Source organism: Gorilla gorilla, chromosome 6, assembly GCF_029281585.2.
Source record: "Gorilla gorilla gorilla isolate KB3781 chromosome 6, NHGRI_mGorGor1-v2.1_pri, whole genome shotgun sequence".
In the NCBI taxonomy this organism is placed as follows: Eukaryota; Metazoa; Chordata; class Mammalia; order Primates; family Hominidae; genus Gorilla; species Gorilla gorilla.
This window is the reverse complement of record NC_073230.2, coordinates 165,315,849-165,335,669: the sequence shown is the minus strand read 5'-3', so window position 1 is coordinate 165,335,669 and position 19,821 is coordinate 165,315,849. Positions and strand designations below refer to the sequence as shown.

At 46.6% G+C, this 19,821-nt stretch overlaps 1 long non-coding RNA gene across 1 annotated transcript; it reads left to right on the top strand.

Moving 5' to 3' along the window:
- The first annotated feature begins 2,015 nt into the window (after positions 1-2,015).
- Positions 2,016-13,903, top strand: LOC134758968 (uncharacterized). The gene is made up of 3 exons (XR_010134799.1): positions 2,016-7,169; positions 10,038-10,185; positions 12,450-13,903. It is a non-coding gene; the product is annotated as an uncharacterized lncRNA (long non-coding RNA).
- Positions 13,904-19,821: the final 5,918 nt, after the last annotated feature.

The following is a 19,821-nucleotide window of genomic DNA, read 5'->3' as shown; positions in this document are numbered from 1 at the left end:
TCTTCATCAACAGAAAGCAACTCGATTATATCATATAAAGAAAGCAACACTCGAAATAGTAATACAGTTATACAATATTTAGAACCTAACTGACAGAGATGCATAAGACTTTTACAAGAATATTAAAAGCTCTGTTCTACAACATAAAAGGGGATTTTAACTGATGGAAAGCTATACCAGGTTCATGGACGGAACAATTGAATACCATAAAGATGTCAATTTGTCCCAAATTAATAATTTCAATGTAATTCCAACAAACATTTCAGCAAATAATTTTAGGAACTCAACAAGCTGATTGATTTAGAAGGATAAAGGCACATGGATAACCCAGCAATTTTTGTAAAAGCAGATCAAAAAGAGAAACATTTCCTGTCACATTGCTGAGAAATGCAGGGGTGAGGGGAGCCCCAGAATCTCTCAGAAGCTCAGGAGCTCTATCCTATGGAAGCCATGGACAATGGAAGGAAATGCTGCCTTTGAAATGGACAGTTTTACTAGTAATTAAAGGAACGCAAATCAGGACGAGAATGTTATATGCACTGCTCTGTACACATCAGGTTAGCAAAAAGTAGACAGTGTTTTAATATCAAGATAGGCAAGGATGTGGGGAAATAGGAGATCTCATGCACCATTGGAAGAAGGGTGGGTGGGGCTGCCATTCTGGAAGGCAATCTGGAATTCCGTAGTAAAATTAAATATTCATATATCTGATGATACAGCAACCCCACTCCTGGGCATACCCCAGAGGAACTCTCATACAGGTCCATGTATCCCATGTTTGGGGTGTTTGCTGTAGCTCTGAATGCGAGGGTAGGTGTTGGAGGCAGCCTAGGGGTTCATCACCTGGGAATGGCTCGGTCAAATGTGGCAAATGGACACTGTGGGACACGGGGCAGTGGTAAGTGATTGATGAGGCATGGCTTGAGTAGCAGAAACAGATCTTAAAAATGTGTCACCCAAAAAAACAACAGACAGAATGAGATCTATACTTCATGACCACTTAGATCAATGTACAACATACACACAAAATGCTGCAGGTATTGTCTGTTGAGTCTTCCTGGGTAACATTGTTTTTTCCTCCAGTGGAATATCTCTTGGTTTTTAAATACCCACTTGTCAGAGAGGCACATTTCTTTCAATGCAACATTTTCCACCTGATGTTTTACAAAAAAAATCTTATGTTTAGGATTCTAATGTCAATATGAATACAGTATTTAAAACAAAACAGGAAATAAGCAGGGAGATCTCATTCCATTCTAAATTCAATGACTGGATGGTCAGAGTCCCACGTGGATGTTTTGTGAAAGACAGGGCTGTGTGTCTTGGGTGCTGTTAACACTGGGTAAGGCCACATCGCTGCATGGAACATAACTCATCTGAACACAATAATTTGCTTTCCAGTATGGAGGTGTTGTAGTTACATTTGGAAAAGTTGGTTTGGAGTTATTGGCTAAAAATTTCCTTTGAAAATAATAGATATAGGTTCCCAGTTAGCATTTTCACAATTTTTAAGAATATATTGCCTATGTTAAGTGGCAATATCTGTAAAAAAGAGACATACGTATATATGTGTGTGTCTATATATATATATGTATATATATGTGTATATAAATAAATAAAATACAGTTAACTCAACTGTCCGTTCTTGAGGTTTACAAAGAAAAAGTACCACCGCCACTACCTCTGTCACTACTACCTCCACCACCACTATCATCATCACCACCACCATCATTACCATTACCCCACGACCATCATCATCACTGTCACTTCCACCACCACCATCATCATTGCTACCACCACGACCACCGTAACTATCACCTCCACCACCACTACCACCATTGTCATCATCACTATCACCTCCATCACCATCATTACCACCATTACCATCACCACCACCACCATCGTGGTCACTGTCACCACCACCACCACCACCACCACCATCATCATCTCTATCACCTCTACCACCACCATCATCATTGCTATCACCACCATCACCACCACCACCACCACCGCAACATCTCCACCCCACTACCACCATCATTACCGTCACCTCCACCACCACCACTACCACCGTTCCCATCACCACCACCACCATGATGATCAGTGTCACCACCACTATCACCACTATCACTGTCACACTACCACCATTACAATCACTACCACCATTGTCATAATCACTACCACCTCCACCACCATCATGCTCACTATCACCTCCACCACCACCACCATTATCATCACTGTCACCACCACTACCATCATTGTCATCACCACCATCACCATCACCACCACCATAACTATCACCTCCACCACCACTACCACCATCATCATCATCACTATGACCTCCATCACCATCATCATTGCTATCACTGCTGCCACCACTACCATAACTATCACCTCCACCACCATTATCATAATCACTATCACCTCCACCATCACCACTACCACCATTATCATCACTATCATCACCACTACCACCATCATTGTCATCACCACCACCACCACTACCACCATCACTTCCATCAGCATCATCACTACCATCACCTCTACCACCTCCAACCCCACTACCACCACCACCATAGCAACAAAACTTAACAAAATTCATGAGAAACAACCAAAGGCAATGGCAAACAAGAAATCAAAAAAGCATGTTTTATTATTAGTAATAGTAATACCTGATGTGAGTGGGTAGGACCATGGTAGAGCTAAAATACTGGTCAACAGAGCATGGAGGAGGGGGATGAGTTAAGAAGTCAGACTGTGAGATATCTTTCTCCTTGGTAGGCATGAGTAGCCCATGGCTTTACACTCTTCCATGGTGGCTCACTGGGAAATGGTGAGACTGGGATGGGCAATTGGTGTCCTTGCCTGAATCCCATCCATGCCAGTTTATGGACTGCCAAGATGCTGGTTTATTTTAATGTAAATGTAGCCTCCCATTCCCTAAATGAAGATCAACTTCAGCTTTCAGCCTTAATGTCTTGAGAGAGAGACTTCTCTGTGAGGGTAAGTGTAGCGCCGTAAACTATTTCCAGCTGAACTCCATTTCCCACTTCATCTGAATGAGCCAAGTCCTCATCCTGGAGCTTTTTATGACAGTTTACACCATGTTGCATAAATTGAGAATCTCGTCGAAATAATCCCCTTCTATCCTCACTGCTTCTACTCTTTAAATATCTGATGATGTTTGTCTTGTCTTCACTTAGTCCGTGATTAGGAAAGCTGTACACACTTAGCGTCCTTAATCTTTCTTCCTAAATCAGTCCTTGAAACCAGCCCCTTAATATTGTTGTTACTCTGTTCTTCTCTGAACCTCTTCCAAATTGTCTATCTTTCTTGTATTGAGCTGCCAGGCCTGAGTAAGCTGAAAGCACTGTTGTAATGCGTACAGACTCGCTAATGCACCCTTGCAGCATGGTAATACTTCGGCCCAGGTCTCCTAAGATTGTCTTCTCTCCCTCCTCTCCCATTTCTATCTGTAGGTATAAGCCAGATTCTCTGCCGACTCTATTTTTTCGTGCAGGATTATTGCTTTTTAATAATCTCCCCAATGTGTTAGAGAATGGAATGCAAATGGGGAGGAGAAGAAAGCTCGGTACTGTAAAAGGAGGTGTGCGTTACTTCCTTCCCAGTCCTAAGAGTCAGTGCCCCTTATCTCCTTCCCTGACAATAACGGTATTTTACATGAATCTCTCCCTTTAAGCTTCCCCACGAGCTTTCATGTAAGATCCTGACAGTCACTCCATAAAACAGAGGCAACATCTGATGTCCCATTTTATAGGTGTTGCAACCTGAGGCTCAGAAAGACGGGAAGTCAACTGCTCAGGCCACTGTGCGTAACTTGAGCTTCTTCCCATTTCATAAATCTGTTCTTATGCTCCCTTCGTAAATGAAACCTTAAAATAATTCCTGTAATACCCGGGTAGACACATTTCCAGTTTGGCCACCTTTTATCATCTCTTATTTGCCCTCTTGTTGCGGGATTTCTGCACAGCTATAATAGACATGACTTATTTATATGTTATAAATGCTAGGATAAGTTACCAAGCAAGCTTTTAGGACAGTCTGTCAGCTTTATTCTGATAAGTTCTAATGCATGGCTGGTGATAGTTTCAAGTCCCAAAATATCTAACTGCAAAACCCTGCTTTTTATATGAAGAACTGTTAGGGGTGGTGCCACAGTTTGAAAGTCCCCTCCAAAACTTTTGTTGAAATTGAATCCCCCATGTGGCAGTATTGACAGGTGGGGCCTTGAAGAGGTGACTGCATCATCAGGGTTCTGCCCTTGGGAATGGATTAATCTATTCATAGGTTCATGGATGAATGGGTTAACCTGGGAGTGGGTATTGGTGGCTTTGTAAGAAGAGGAAGAGAGACCTGAGCCAGCACACTCAGCCCCCAAGTTGTGTGATGCTCTGGGCCACCTCTGGATTCTGCAGAGACCTCCCACCAGCAAGAAGGCCCTCATCAGATGTGGCCCCTTGACCTGGGACTTCTCAGCCTCCATAACTGTAAGAAATAAACTCCTTTTCTTTACAAGTGACTCAGTTTCAGATATTCTGTTATAAGCAACAGAAAATGGACCAAGACAGGTGGGAAGAAAGAGTGAAGAGCAGGGCAGCCCCATCTGGCTGCATTGTTGAACACTGCATAAGCCTGGGAGCATCATTCTCACAGACTCCGATGTGAACAGCCACCCCTGCAGTTCTGTAGTGCACCTCTACATCAGAGACACCGGCAGGGGTGAGGGTGTACTGTGCAGCCTGCACATCCACGTCAGGGACCCCAGCAGGGGCAAGAGTGCTCTGTACAGCCTGCACCTCCATGTCAGAGACCATGGCAGGGGTGAGGGTGCTCTGTGCAGCCTGCACCTCCACATCAGAGGCCCCAGCAGGGGCAAGGGTGTTCTGTGCAGCCTTCACCTCCATGTCAGAGATCCTGGTGGGGGCAAGGGTGTTGCCAACTGCAGAAGCGGGGAGCTGTTGTGCCCAATGGCTTCATCACACCCCATGCCTACAGGGAGGGGTTCAAGGTAGCCTTTGAGATAATTCCCAAACCAGCTTCCATTCACACTTTAAGCCTTGCCTTCCTCCATTTCCCACCCCAAACCTGTAGAATTCCCAAATCTCCTCCTTTGGCTCTGAACTTCCTTCTCTCCCCACCCAGTGCAGGCCCGTTCCTGAGACATCTCCCCCACTCCGGAGCGAGCTGCTTCCTCCTCTGTGCCCTTACCTGTTTGCAAGTGCATGATTGCCTGACCACATGGATCAGTAGTGAATTCCCAATTGGGCTGTGAGTTCTGAGGGGACCGGGCTCTCGGTTCAGCTGCTTCTTTCCAGCCCTTTACACAGGTTGCATGCATGGCTGGCAATCAGTTTGTTGAATGAATGTTTGAAAAGACAACATTCTCTGTTCTTCTTTCTTCTCTCTTATCCGTGATCCAGATTCACAAAATGCATTCTTGGGGAAATAATGCAACGACCACAGGCTATCACAAGAAAAGTTTACTCAAAAATGATCCGTTCAATTAAACATGAAGTGTCTAATATAAGCCAATTCTATGTAATTTTTTTAAAAAAACTTGTTATTGCTTTCCAGGAGTTTGGAAAGGCAAGGTCAGCATGCTCTACAGGAAAACCGGGTTGGCGATAACCTTGTTGGTCAATGGCACTGCCTGGAGACTTCCCAAGGGCTGCCATTTTGTTAGGCTCATTGAGAGATACAGAAAAACAGGAGTAACAGGTTTCACAATTTTAAGCATCCTGAGGAAGAATGCTGCGCAAGGGGTTGGATGATGCCTCCCCAACCCCCCAAAATTAGTCCACTTGGAGCCCATGAATGGGACCTCATTTGGACAAAAGGGTCTTTGCAGATGTAATTAAGGACCTCAAGATGAAATCCTCCTGGACTCATCAGGTAGGCCCGAGACCCCATGACACAGACAGAGACACAGGGAGAGTTCCATGTGACAGTGGAGGCAGGGACTGGAGTGATGTATCTGTGCCCAAGGAACACCAAGGATTGCCAGCAGCTCCCAGGAGGAGATGGGATGGAGCTGACGCTCTCCAGAGCCTTCAGAAGGAACCAAATCTGATACTGGATTTCCGTCCTCCAGAACTGGGAGAAAATGCATTTCTGTTTGAAGTTACCAAGTTTGTGGTCATTTGTGAGAGCAGCCCCAGGAGATGAACACAGGGTGGCTCCATGCCAGGCCAGGGGGACAAGAGGCTGGGGCTCTGTGCTCCTCCAGGGCTCACTCAGGCTCACTCTGAGCATTCAGCGCAGTGTTTGGGGCACCTGGTGACCCTGGGTGTGAGGAGACGTGGTCTGTGCCTTCTGGCCCATCGTCATTTGCTCTGGGTGCTGATATCAACCACAGGCAATTTAATTCCAGACTGGAATGGAGCTGGGAAGGGCGCACCTTCCTGCCAAAAGCAATTTCGTCCAAAGTCGGCACCTCGGTGGCCGAGCATGGCGGGCTGGGATGTTTTCACACTGCCACTCTAGAAAGAGCGGAAATGCAGACGCTTTCCTCCTTCACAATTTTTGGTTGCTTTGACTTTTGGTGTGTCCGAGAGGCTATAACTCAAATAACCGTTCCCCACCTTTGGTTAGATCCTAGAGTCTCTGGTACATTGTCCGTCAACGGTGCTGCTTGGAGGCTTCCCAAAGGCCGCCATTTTGGTAGGCTCATTGAGAGATACAGAAGAAATCGGAGCAAACGGCTCCACAGTAGAGATACAAGCAGCTTCTACCTTCAAATTACTGTGGTTTTTATTTGACCTTTTGGAAGTTCTGGGGTTTCTATAAAGGATAAAAACTCTCTTTGGGCAGGCACAGTTTAGATCTGAAAAGTCCTGACTCCGGCCCCTTCAGTTTATGGCCTGAGGAGCTTGAGGGCCTGAGGGCAGCCAGTGGCCGGAACACACGGGCTCTTTAGCTGAGGAGGGACTTGAACCCAGGTGTTCCGACGCGAGGACTCTCTCCCACCACATACAGCACAACACTGCTTGCGTTGTTTGGTTTTGTATTGCTTTGGAATTAGTCCAACTATCATCATCGATGTGAATAGACATGTATCTTTTCAGTTTGCACAACTACAACCATAAATGAATATTTATTAGTGTGGAGACACCCCCAGGTCCTGGAACACGCAACACATGTAGAGCCAGGTGAGTGCCGTTATCCAAATGAATCACATTTTGTGGATGAAGCAGCTCCACTCATTTCACGCTCCTGTAGAAAACCAACCAGAGCCTGTTTTTCTTCGTAGCAGCTGGAAGTCAATTGATCTTGATTCATTATTCATTGTATTTTTTTTAGATTACTCATTTCATTATTTTATGAAGGATAGGATTTATTTAACTGTGATTGCTGTGATAACTTCCTCCCCCGCCCGCCCCCTGCTGTAAGGTACCATTTCTTCTAATCAATATATCAAGATCTTGCAGTAAGACTGGGATAGTGTGGGATATTTGGGAAGAAATTCTGATGGAGTTTTAGAACATGAAGCGAGGTTGGAAATACAAGTTCTGATTGGGAATATGTTGCAAATCCTGCAGACGAGTAAAGACTCCAAGAGACACGAACCATGCAAGAGCTGGTAAACCAGGTGGCTCAGTGGCAGCCCTGAGCGCAGGCCGGGAGTGGTGCCCATGTGCAGGTCCAAGGGGGAGGCAGTTTGGGTGCGGAAGAGGGATACAGAGGAGTCAGCGATAGGATCTGGCTTTAAAAGGACTTGCAGCATCATGAATGAGCTGGGACATAATTACAATTAGGGTGCAAGTCAAAACGTGGCAAGTTTCATGGAAGAGATAAAAATAAAGTACAGTGGGAGCTCAATGGGGGAGTGATCACTTCTACATGGAGGATCAGAGCGCCTCTGCGGAGGAGAGGCATTGAGCTACATCTTTATTATTACTTCCGGAAGCCAGTGAATTTTATAATCTTAATTTTCTAGATGCCTCAAAGCATGGAGTATACTTAACTTGCCCAGAGCTTAACTTAAAAAGGAAAAACTCCATGCAGGTGACCCAGGCAGGCCAGCACCTGGCACATGCCACCCTTCCCTGGCCCTCTCTGGCAGTGTTGAGTTCAGAAAAGGTTATGCTTTCTGTTTCTTCACAAGAAAACTGGAGGGTGGGAGGAAGGACAAAAAACGTCAGTGCACTGTGCTGTTTAACAAACCCCCTATCTTTTTCATTCCTCTGCTGCTTCCCCAGCTACAGAGAAAACACTCACAGGGATGATTCCTAGGAACTTTGAAGGAGAAAAAATTAAAAAAAGGAAGAAAACCTAACAGAGCTATCTCAGAAATGAGATAATCTTTTCATGTGTGCACTTTAATGATCTCTTTCATTTGAAGCAATTGTAAAAGCCATAATTACTGTTATTCCTAATATTCTAATGCCAAATTGTCAACCAAAGGCACTGGGGGAATAAACGGGGTGCTGCTGTTTGATGATCTCACGTGTGATAGGACGCTGCTGATAAGACAGATTAGGACCATTGTAGAATTTGATCAGGTAGCCAAGAAATATGTCAGCAGCTTACTGCATTCACGTGTGTGTTTGCTCCACGCCGAGTTCTTCACCCTGGAAAATAAGAGCAATTTGCAGAAGTGCATGTGACTTAGTTGGTGGAGTAGCTTCACCCGGTGAACACCCCAGGCGTTCTGGAAGGCTGTGATGCAGGAGACGAGTATCAGAGGTTTCTCCCTGCAGCCAACGAGGCTGCGGCTCTGCCTCGCAGCTCTGGAAATGCTAAGCAGGTAATTAACAAATCACAAGGCACAGGTGCGCCAGGTGAAGTTTGGTAAATTGCTTTTGATCTAAATTGAGATGCTTTGGGGATTTAACTTCTTAGACAAAAAGGGCATAAATAAATAATCAGGATTTTAAGGTTGGAACTTGCAAGCAAGCTCGAAAATGTCTTAATGCACTTGAGGAGGTGAAGCAGGGAGACTGTTTGAGGCCAGCCCTGGAGGTTGTCTACTGTGCCGTGATGTTCACGCACCTGATTAGCTCAGAAAGGCAGCTTGGCCAATGTCACACAAGTTTGGAAGCTGCACATTTTGTAAGGTGCTCAAAATGCCTCCAGTCTTAGTTTTTGTATCATAAGAAAAAAAGGGGAAGATGAGCAGGGGCCACACGGTCAGCCCTGTTCCCTGGACAGGGCAGCGGTGACCCCAGGAGTGCGGTTCCTAAACCAGGTTCCTGTGGTTCTGAGGAGAGATGCTCCAAGGACACCTGTGTACGATGCATAAGCTCTGAGCCTTGCCACCAGCCAGCACCTACTGCTTCACTAAACCCCACACAAAACAAGGCCTTGTGTGTGAGAGAAGAGAGAGCTCAGCTCTTGAAGGTGGGAGCTTTCTCCATCATCTTTCTCTTATGTCCACCTGGCAAAAGGAACAGGTGTGCCGGGAAGTCCCTCTTTGTCCTTTCAGACCCATATGCTGACATTCCACGTCCGGTCTGGGCCCTGGGAGGCTGGTCTCTATGGACTCCACCCTCCAGGGCTCTGGCCTTCGGTTGGGTTTGGGCAATGGAAGGCCCTGGTGTAAGATCAGAAGGGGGTAAGGGGAGAGGCCGGGGCCTTTATTTCCTGGCTACTTTCCTGCCAGGTCGTGTTTGGATGGGGTCTCATTTGTCTCCCTGCGGCCAGTGGGTTTGGGTAATCACTCTCTCCCTGGTCCCTTAGGGCTAGGGTTTGTGATGGCCTCCCACTGTGTGACTCTGGGTGCCTTAGTCCCCTGCTGAATTCCAGGCCCTGCTGTGCCTCTGCAGGGTCTGTGTACCCTCTGCTCTGTGGCTCCTCCGAGCACGCAGTCTCATCATCACTGTCATAAATTGTCGTAGAAAAGTCCTAAATCCCAGAGTTTGCAATGGTCTTTTTTGCACCAGTTAGAAAACACACCACCTTTGGAAGCAATTAACCTCTTGTGGTTCAGGTAAATTGGATCTGATGTAATGCAGGAGTGCACAGCGGTGGTTTCTGTTGTTTGCTTGCTGTTTTATATTTATTTATTTATTTATTAGATGTATTCATGAGTTCATGCAGCAGGAAGTGGAGCCATCACAGGGTACGAAGGGAGGACAAGTGCAGTGTCGTGAGCATGTACAAGGGGAAGTTGACAGCAGGGAGAGGCTTTGCTGAGGAAGTGGCATTTGGAAGAACGAGAATGAGGTAAGTGAGGGGGGTGAAGAGCAAGGGGGGCAGTTTATGCAAAAGCCGGGGGTGCAAGGATGCTGCCGAGCTGGCGGAAGGAGGCCAGAGGGACTGATCACGGCCTTGGGGGATGGGAGGTGAGGTCGATGGGGGCTTATGAAGAAGCAGGAGAATGGGTCTGGAATCACTTTGGAGGGTCACGGAGAGCCGCGGGAGGGTTTTGGGTGCAGGAGTGACCCAGTCAGATCAGTGGCAGATCAGACACTCTGGCTGTCGCGTGGGAATGAGCTGCAGAGAGTGTGGTCCATCCTACACAACCAGGACCTACTGCTGGGGGGGCAGGTGAGAAGCGGCGGTGTCTCGGATGGGGGTGGGAGAAGGGCCGAGGCAAATGTGTGGAGTGTGGAAAAAGCACAGGCACAGGGGAAAGCCCGATGGGACGTTAGTAGCAGCTTGCGTTTGATTTTGGGGATGAAATGGAAAATGTGTCAAGGAGTGTGCCTTGGTTTTTGGTGTGTGTAACTGGTGGCGCTGAGACAGGGACCCTCAAGGAGGCCGGGGTGCAGGGGAATCGTCGCCTGGGTGTTGAGCCTTCGGGACCCGTGGAGGGGCTGGCAGCTGGACCTGCCGGTCTAGAAGGGAGGGCTGTCGCGACCTCAGCTTGGGCTTGGGAGGCATCAGCGTCGATTTCCTCACTGACTTTTCCACTGGGCAAGTGCCAGGGGCCCTTAAGGATCTCATCGTTTAATCAGTAATGATTTTTGAACATGAAATAATTAGGCAGAAATATGACCAAACAAGCCTGCTATCACATAGGCCGTGTGGAAAACAGCTGTTAAGGGAAGCCAGGAGAAGGAGGATGCACCGTGAGCCAGGGGTTCGACGGCCTCCTTCCTGGGCATCTAAGGGACCTGGTGCCCCATCTGAGCCAGCCCGTTCTCCTTCCCTCTTCCCTAACTCTGGTGGGGGCAGAGTGGAGGTGTCCATACAGGGCCCCCTCTTCTTTCGTCTTCTAGGCCAGGCACCAAGCCCACACTCCATCTATTCCCAGGGAGCAGCCGTGGGCACAGGAGTGACTGCAGAAGTGAGTCAGATTGGAGCCATGTGAGGTCTACACCCAGGTGGCCAGGCATGGGCTGAGAGTCCAGGGCCAGAGAAGGAAGGGGCATAAGTGAGGACAAGCAAGTAGGTGCTCAGCACCCCGACATGCAGTTGGCTTGGCACCCCAACATGCAGGTGCTCAGCACCCCAAGACACAGATGGCTCAGCACCCCGACACACAGGTCTCTCAGCACCCCAACATGCAGGTCTCTCAGCACCCCAACATGCAGGTGGCTCAGCACCCCGACACGCAGGTGGCTCGGCACCCTGACACGCAGGTGGCTCGGCACCCTGATATGCAGGTGGCTCAGCACCCAGACACGCAGGTGGCTTGGCACCCCAACACACAGGTGCTCAGCACCCCGACATGCAGGTGGCTCAGCACCCAGACACGCAGGTGGCTTGGCACCCCGACATGCAGGTGCTCAGCACCCTAAAATGCAGATTGGAATGAGAAACCCTTTCTTGTTAGGGGAAACCTGGAGAAGCCAGTGAAGGACACTGACCAGCGAACAGCTTCTCACATGCTTTCTTCACCTGGTGGCTGGAAGGCCCTGGGAAGCTCAGACGGAGTAAGTGGATGGAGCTGAGCGGACCCAGGAGGCTGGAGGTGGAAGCAGATGTGGGAAGCACTACTTCTCCTCTCTCTGGGACTCTTAATTATCTGCACAGGGTGTTTCCATCTTGTTAAAAGTGCCACCGTCTGCCAGTCAGTGACTCCTCAAGAAATCTATGAAAGTGTCACTGCAAAGAGGCAACTTCCACAGGGACCAACGGACGTGACGGGGTAGATGTGGTCACAGAGCAAGTGTGGATAGAATCTCTATAATGGACTCACACAGACTTGGTCTTTCCAGAGGTCGCCTGATAGTCATTCCCGACCAATCTCTCAGCAGTGGCTCCTCTGAACTGTACATTTCTGTGCCTTATCCGTCTCTGCTGAGTGTGGTCAAGAAGGCACCACTTTATTTTTTAATTTTTCTTTTTTTTTTTTTTTTTTTTGAGACAGTGTCCTACTCTGTCACCCAGGCTGGAGTGCAGTGGCATGATCTCAGCTCATGCAGCCTCTGCCTCCCAGGCTCAAGCAATCCTCCCACCTCAGCCTCTTGAGTTGCTGGGACTACAGGTGTGCACCACTATGCTTGGCTGATTTTTGTATTTGTTTATTTTATTTTTTTTAGATGGGGTTTTGCCACATTACCCAGGCTAGTCACGAACTCCTGTGCTCAAGCGATCTGTCTGCCTCAGCCTCCCAAAGTGCTGGGATTGCAGGCATGAGCCACCGCGCCCAGCCAGAAAGCCACTGCTTTATAGACCGCCACTTAAATGCACCTGGCAGCTTAATGTACGCGAGAACTTTCCTGCAGCTCCTTTAAATTTAAGAATCTTTTGGCAAAATGAAGAACACAAGCATGTTTCTTCTTCATATGCTTTGTTTTAGGAACATTAAAAAATATAATTACTAAAATCAGAAAGCAGTTACATTTGTATGTTTTGTAACGAATACTGTGGCCTGATAGAATGAGTTTCTGACAAAGGCACGTGCTTTCCAAGTGGGCCAAGTTCAAAAGTTGTCTGCAGAGTTGTCTCACTGGCTCATCCAGCCAATGATTCAAATATTTAAAGGCCCCACTAAGGGCCATGTTACTCATTGTACATCTTTAAGGATGGGTGTAACTTACTTATCTGTTTATTTTCAATTTCAGAATACTTTATATTGACTCCTAAACGTATGGTGTAGTGTATGTTTGTTTTGGGAGTTTCAATACAATCCCTGAATTTATGTATCTCAAATGTACAGGGACTGATCAAATTAGACAGTGCCAATCTTCCTAAAACAGTGTCAAAAACAAGGGAATCAATCATGAACACACTAAGCATGAGCATCAACTGTCACAAGACATGGCTCAGTTTATTTTTTCTTCCTTCTTACTACACTCGTAGAACAGAGCTCTTTTGTTTGCTTATGACCTGGGCAAATTTGCTGTATGATAAAAAAAATCATGTATGCATTTGATTCTCATCCAGATGCCCTTAGGATAAGAGGTTCATTTTCATCTTCTGTTTTCCAAATGAAGCTTTAAATCTAATTAGATCTTGAAAGAAAATAACTGCAATAGGGTTTCTGTAAGTAAAGGGCCCTCATTTAAATAATGATCTTATTTGTTTATGTGATTTACAGTAAGTGATGAAACTCTTCGTGGCCAGCATGCCGCTCACTTTGGGGATCCTTTGCACAGAGCACTTTGAGTTAGTTATAAACCATTCTACACACAGAAGCATTTAATTATTAGAACATTTCATAGTGTAACAGCATTTCTCAGTGCCTAGCATGGGCCTTCTCCATATCGAAGGCCCAATAAATATTTGTAGAATAAAGGAATTCACACCCATCCATTGCCCAGATCATAATTGAGCAGCTCTTCTATTAAAGTTTAGCCTTTTCATGTTAATTTAAAGTGGGGGAGTTTGAAGGGAGGAATGCTAATTTCAGACTCTAAAAAAGACAAGTCCCGTATAGAACGGGGTCCCAGAGACTCTAAGACGTCTGTGTTGATAGACGTAGGGCTGCAGGAATTGAGAAGTGGTTGACGAGGGAGAGTCTGTTTCAGACCTGCTGTTTGCAGGTTGTATTTGTTCCACAGCTGTTTTTGAAGGATGTTTCTACTCTTAATGGAATCAGGTACTTCACTAAGAGGCCCAAAGGTAAACCTTAGGCTGGATTTATGGCTCAATCCAGCATCCTAAAAGAAAATGTCTGCCTAAGCATTTTTTTCCATAAAAATATATACACTCATCATCATAAATTCAGATTTCCATGGTATTTGCCTTGTGATAGAACCCAAATGTTAGGGCAGTCTTACCAGGGACAGGACTAGTGCAGAAGCAGCTGGCTCTGCTGGCCCTGGCTGAACCGCGACGTGGGTGGGGCACCCTGTGAAGTACTCTGAGTTCCTGGTTCAAGGTTAGGGAGATGGTGAAAAAGGCTGAGCACCTGTCAGTGCATTAAAACCATCGACCATCCCCGAACAGCTTTGGAATGAAGGCTTCCTACTCCTTAGGAATTCTGCCCTTGCTTCGTTTCATTTTAATGTTTTCCCCCACTTGGTGAACCCAAAGACACTCGCCCAATGGACTCACGCTCTGAGGGGATTTGTAAATATTTGACAGAGTTGAATTGAAGATCAAAAATAAAACCTAGCACTGCTCTCCGATTTTCTCTGTGCTCCTTGCCTTCGGGGGATAGCGTGATAATTAGGACAAAGGGATATTTGAGATTATGCCTTAAATAAACTGGGGCAGAACTTCTTTAAGCTTCACCAACTATTTTTATCTCTGAGGCAGAAAACACCAATTTCAGTGCTCAGCTTAACTTGACTTTGACACCATGTAAGAAAAATAAAGATGGGAGATGTTCGGCTCTGGGGGCCTCCAGGCCCAGTCAGAGGAAAGGACTTAAGTGTTGCCCCCAGCTCTGGGACACAAAACAGGAGCTGGGAGAACGAGGTGGGCTACGTTCTGATCTTGGCTTGGGCCACCCAAACTCAAGAGTTTCTTACCCTATCTGCTCAAAATTGAATGATTGGGACGAATGCAGTGGAAAGAACTGGCTGGGAATTAAAAAGCCCAGGCTTACAGCTTCAGATCTGCTAGAATTTGCCGGCAACCTGAAGGAAAGCTCTCTCTCTTTCAGGCCTCAGTCTCGACAATTCCTTCTGCCTGTGGGAGCTGGTGGTGGTGACATCTGACTCACTGCAGGGTCTATGGGAGAAGAACTGTGATTTTACTGTGTGTAGGTTCTGAGGGTCTTGCTTGCAAAACCACACTTTCCTGGTGTGAAGGGGACAATGGTCTAGACAGGCAGGGTTTTCTGGGGATTCCCCCTCCATGGGTTATTGATCAGTTAACTAATAATAACCTGGAGATTTGAGCCCTTTTGTAGGGGTAGGTGAGAGGGATGGGTCTGGATTAAAGCACAATTTGGGATCAGCCCACAGGACAGAACTCTGAAGAACCCAGGGACAGGCTGGCATGCTGGCCGCATTATCAATTAATTAATTATTAATAACAATATAATTATATTATTAATACATAAATTTATGTATTTCTTAACATACAAGTTAATGATTAATAATAAATCAAATTAATGTATAAATAATATAAGTATAACACAATTATTAGTTAATATAATAACATACATTCATAGTTATGTATTATATTAACTAATAATTAATTAATTGTATTATACTTATGTTATTTATTAATATACCGTCAATTCTCACTTTCAGATTCCTGACAAAGAATGGGTCTAGTCCAAGAACTCCCTTTGGGCGCCTTGCTCTGCTGTGCTCAAATGCCTGACCCCACGTTTCTTTAGGTGCACACGAGCTGTCACCTCTCTGCCATGTTGTGAGCTGCGTGAGTGAGTTAAAGGAACTGCTGCTCCTTAGTGGGGAGAATGGGCAGCTGTGAGGCTGTGGGGCGGGGGCTGGGCCGCTGGGAGCAAAGGCGCGGAAGTCACACCAGCCAATCTCGATCGAGGCTTTCTTGAGTCATGGTGATGTGTCAGGTGCTGTGTGGGTATTTTGGGACACACAAAATGTTGAGATTCAATTGGTAAGGACCTGGTCTCACTCTCAAGACAGTGGGAAGAAAAAGTAAAACATGATGTAAAGCAGGGCTTGGGGAAGTACTATCCAGAAAGTCACAAGATGGGGGCTGCACTTGATTTCTGTCAGTGTGACACAGAAACGTGACACTGCCTCTTCTGTTTCCTTCATGGATGCCTCACCTTCTATACCAGTCTCGAACATTTCACCTGCCTGCCTCCTCCATGCAGCCTCTCCTCCATGCAGCCTCATAAGATGACCTTGCCTCCCTCCAGAGTGAACAGACATCAGGCAATGCCACCTGACCCCTCCCTGGCATCCTCCCAACCTGTCCTCCTTCCCTCCTACTAGGGGCAACTTGGCCACCTGCCTTTGTAGTGACCTTCCCTTATGGATGTCTCTGCAAAATTCTCTCTTTTTTGACACTTTTATCTGGACTGGAAGAGTTCAATCTCAAAATACCTCTCCCTGCACCCTGGTTTTCCATCACCCCAAACTCCATTTCTTTCCTCCCAGTCACACCAAATTTCTGAAGTAGCCCACCCGTGCTAGCCGTCCCTTGCTCCTACACACTCCTCAGTGCCCCCTCATGGGGCTTCTGCCCCTAAGTCCCTGGACTGGCCGCCCAGTCCGAAGGGGTTTCTTGTCCTCACCAATCTGGTGGCTCCTGGCTCTTTCTGAGACACTGAGATCCCCCTGCCCCCACCTCATTCTTGCTGCTTCCTAGACGCAGGTGGTCCTCAGGCTTCTCCAGGCTCTAACCTTCTCTTGGCATTGGCTTTTCCAGGCCGTACATTCTGTACTGGTGCCTTCTGCGTCCTCATCTCATGCTAGGTCTCTCTCTTCAGTCTCAGGCCCACCTGTCTTCTGGAGAGACATTGCATTTTGCATGTCCCACAAATATCTCAAACATGTCCCCAAACGAACTCATCCATTCTGAAGCTGCCTGGCTTAATGAATGGTGCCACTGTCTCCCCAGAAGCCTAGAAAGAAATGTGGGAACCTCAGTCCATGACCATGCCCAGTGCTCCCCACCGACCCTGGTCTGAGCTCTGGATGTTTCTGTCCGAGGCTGCCACCCCAGCAGCCTAGAAAGAAACATGGGATCCTCTCTCCATGACTATGACCATGCCCAAGGCTCCCTGCTGTCCCTGGCCCAAGCTCTGGATGTCTCTGTCTGAGACTGCTTACTCCCAGCTGGTCTCCCTGTGTTCACCATGTCCACCTTTAACCCATTGTCCACACTGAAGATCCAACCGTAAACCTGATCCAATCCTGTTTAAACTCTTGGTTGTTTCCCATTGTCCTTGCTGGAATCCCGAGTCCTAAATGCAGGGCTCAGGCCCCTCTTGGTCTGGTTCCTGTTTGTGTTTCTATCCTTCTGGTCCTTCCTCTCCTCCCAGACCTCAGTTGCCTCCTCCACACTCTTCATATTCTAATCATACAAATACTTTGTTTTTGGCTTTCTGATTCCTCAAGGTGTTTGGTGTGTTTTTCCTTCTTCCTCCTCACTTTCTCTGGCTATTTTCTGCCCAGCCCTTCGGCTCTTGGCTGGTACAGCTCTCCCTCAGTAACCTTCTTTTCCATCCTAGCCAAGGCAGGGCTCCAGGTTCACACTTCTGTAGCACCCTCACTTTCTATAGCATAGACCCCATGACACTGTGTTAAAGCTGATTTTACATTATATATAGCCCTGCTAGTCTATAGCTTTGAGAAGATTTGGATCCTCAGGGCTTGGTCAGAGTATGAGCCATAGTAAACTCTCAATGAATGCTAGTTGAATGAGCAAATAAGTGTATTCAGAGGTACTGGAGTGCCAGGCTTTGTATATATGCATGCACTCAGATATACACACGGATGCTCCTGGACTCTACTTACACATATATGTATATACATGTATATAAATATATATGTTAAATATGTATATATGGTCCATGTATATGTGTATACATATATATGTATATACATATTTAAACCACATTATTGAGGTATGATTGATATGTCAAAAGCTGCACATATTTGACGTATACAACTTGAAGAGTTTGGGGCTATGTATACACCTGTGAAACCATGACTGCCACCAAGGTCATAAACATTCAATGCTTTTAAGAGCAGGGCTTCCCAGAATTAGGAATTTCATAGACCATTAAAATTGCAGGAAAAATGTAAACTACATTCAGGTCACCATCTTTACATTTTCTAAGTGAAGAGGTTGATTAAAATAATGTTTGTTTTTTTCTCACCACAATCCCAGAAAAGACATAGCATTTAAAACCAAAATGGGGCTGGGTGCGGTGGCTCACGCCTGTAATCCCAGCACTTTGGGAGGCCAAGGTGGGTGGATCACGAGGTCAGCGAGATCGAGACCATCCTGGCTAACATGGTGAAACCCCGTCTCTACTAAAAATACAAAAAAAAATTAGCTGAGCATGATGGTGGGTGCCTGTAGTTTCAGCTACTCGGGAGGCTGAGGCAGAAGAATGGCATGAACCCAGTACGCAGAGCTGGCAGTGAGCTGAGATAGCACCACTGCACTGCAGCCTGGGCAACAAAGTGAGACTCCATCAAAACAAAACAAAACAAAACAGCAAAATGGTATGAGGACATTATATTAGAATAAAAAAATTAGCTTAAGTAAAAACTCCCAGATTGTCATTAATCATAATATTTTTCCTCTTTTCCAAGCCTACTGAAAATCTCCTTGCAGTACCGGCCTACAAATGTACCGTTAGGAAGCTGTTCTCTTCAAGAGCAGGCTTGGAAGCTAGAGAGGACTGAGATTGCAGCTGTGGTCTGAAGGGCTGTGTGTGAATGGGGGAGCCAGAGAGACTTGGATCTATCAGTCAGGGTTTTCTAGAGAAGCAGAACCAATAAGAAGGAAAGAACAAGAGTTATGATGAGGAATTGGCTCACATGATTATGGAGGCTGATAAGTCCCAAGATCCGTGGGGTGAGTTGGGGAGCTGGGGGCCCGGGAGAGCCAATGGTGCAGTGCAGCAAGGTGCTACGGACCCCGGCAGACAGGTGTGGATGATATTCTTTGCCAACCGCCTTTGGACAACGTCAGATTTCACCACGGTCAACAAATAGAGTTACCTCTGACTTCAGTTTGGAAATTTTTTTTTTTTTTGCAGGGAATTCTTTGTAGATTTTCAAACTGCTGTTGATTAGTTTGTCAATGAAATTTATTGAGTGCCTTCCCATGTGCCAAGAACTACTACTTTCCTCAACTGTCTCATGCAGTTGCCCCACAGCCGGGTGAGGTGATCCCAGGACCCCCGTGAGGCCATGCAGCGAGCGCTGGCTGGAGTCAGGGTTGGAACCCAGAGTCTGTCTGCACCATTAGCTACTGCGCTCCCTTTGAGGGACCTGAACGTGCTCCTCCCATTCCACGTGACCTGCAGGTGCTTCAAAACAGCCATCATGTCCTCTCCAAACCCTCTCTTCTCTGTCCTCATTTTTGATAGTTCCTTAAGTGGCAGTTTCTATCACTGCATCCTCGTCATCACCCTCTTCTGGATGAATTGTAGTGTATTAGTCCGTTCTTACGTTGCTATAAAGAAATACCTGAGACTGGGTAATTTACAAAAAAAAAAAAGAGGTTTAATTGGCTTGTGGTTCTACAGGCTGTACAGGAAGCATTGTGGCTTCTGCTCAGCTTCTGGGGAGGTCTCAGGAAACTTACGATCATGGTGGAAGGCAAAGGGGAGGCAGGCACCTCTTCCATGGCCAGAGCAGGAGGAAGAGAGACAGGGGAGCTGCCGCACACTTTTAAACAGTCATGAGAACTCTATCACAAGAACAGTACTAGGGGGATAGTGCTAAATCATTAGAACCCGCCCCCATGATCCAGCCGTCTTCCACCAGGTTCCACCTCCAGCATTTGGGATTGCAATTCTACATGAGATTTTGGTGGGGACACAGATCCAAACCATATCATCTA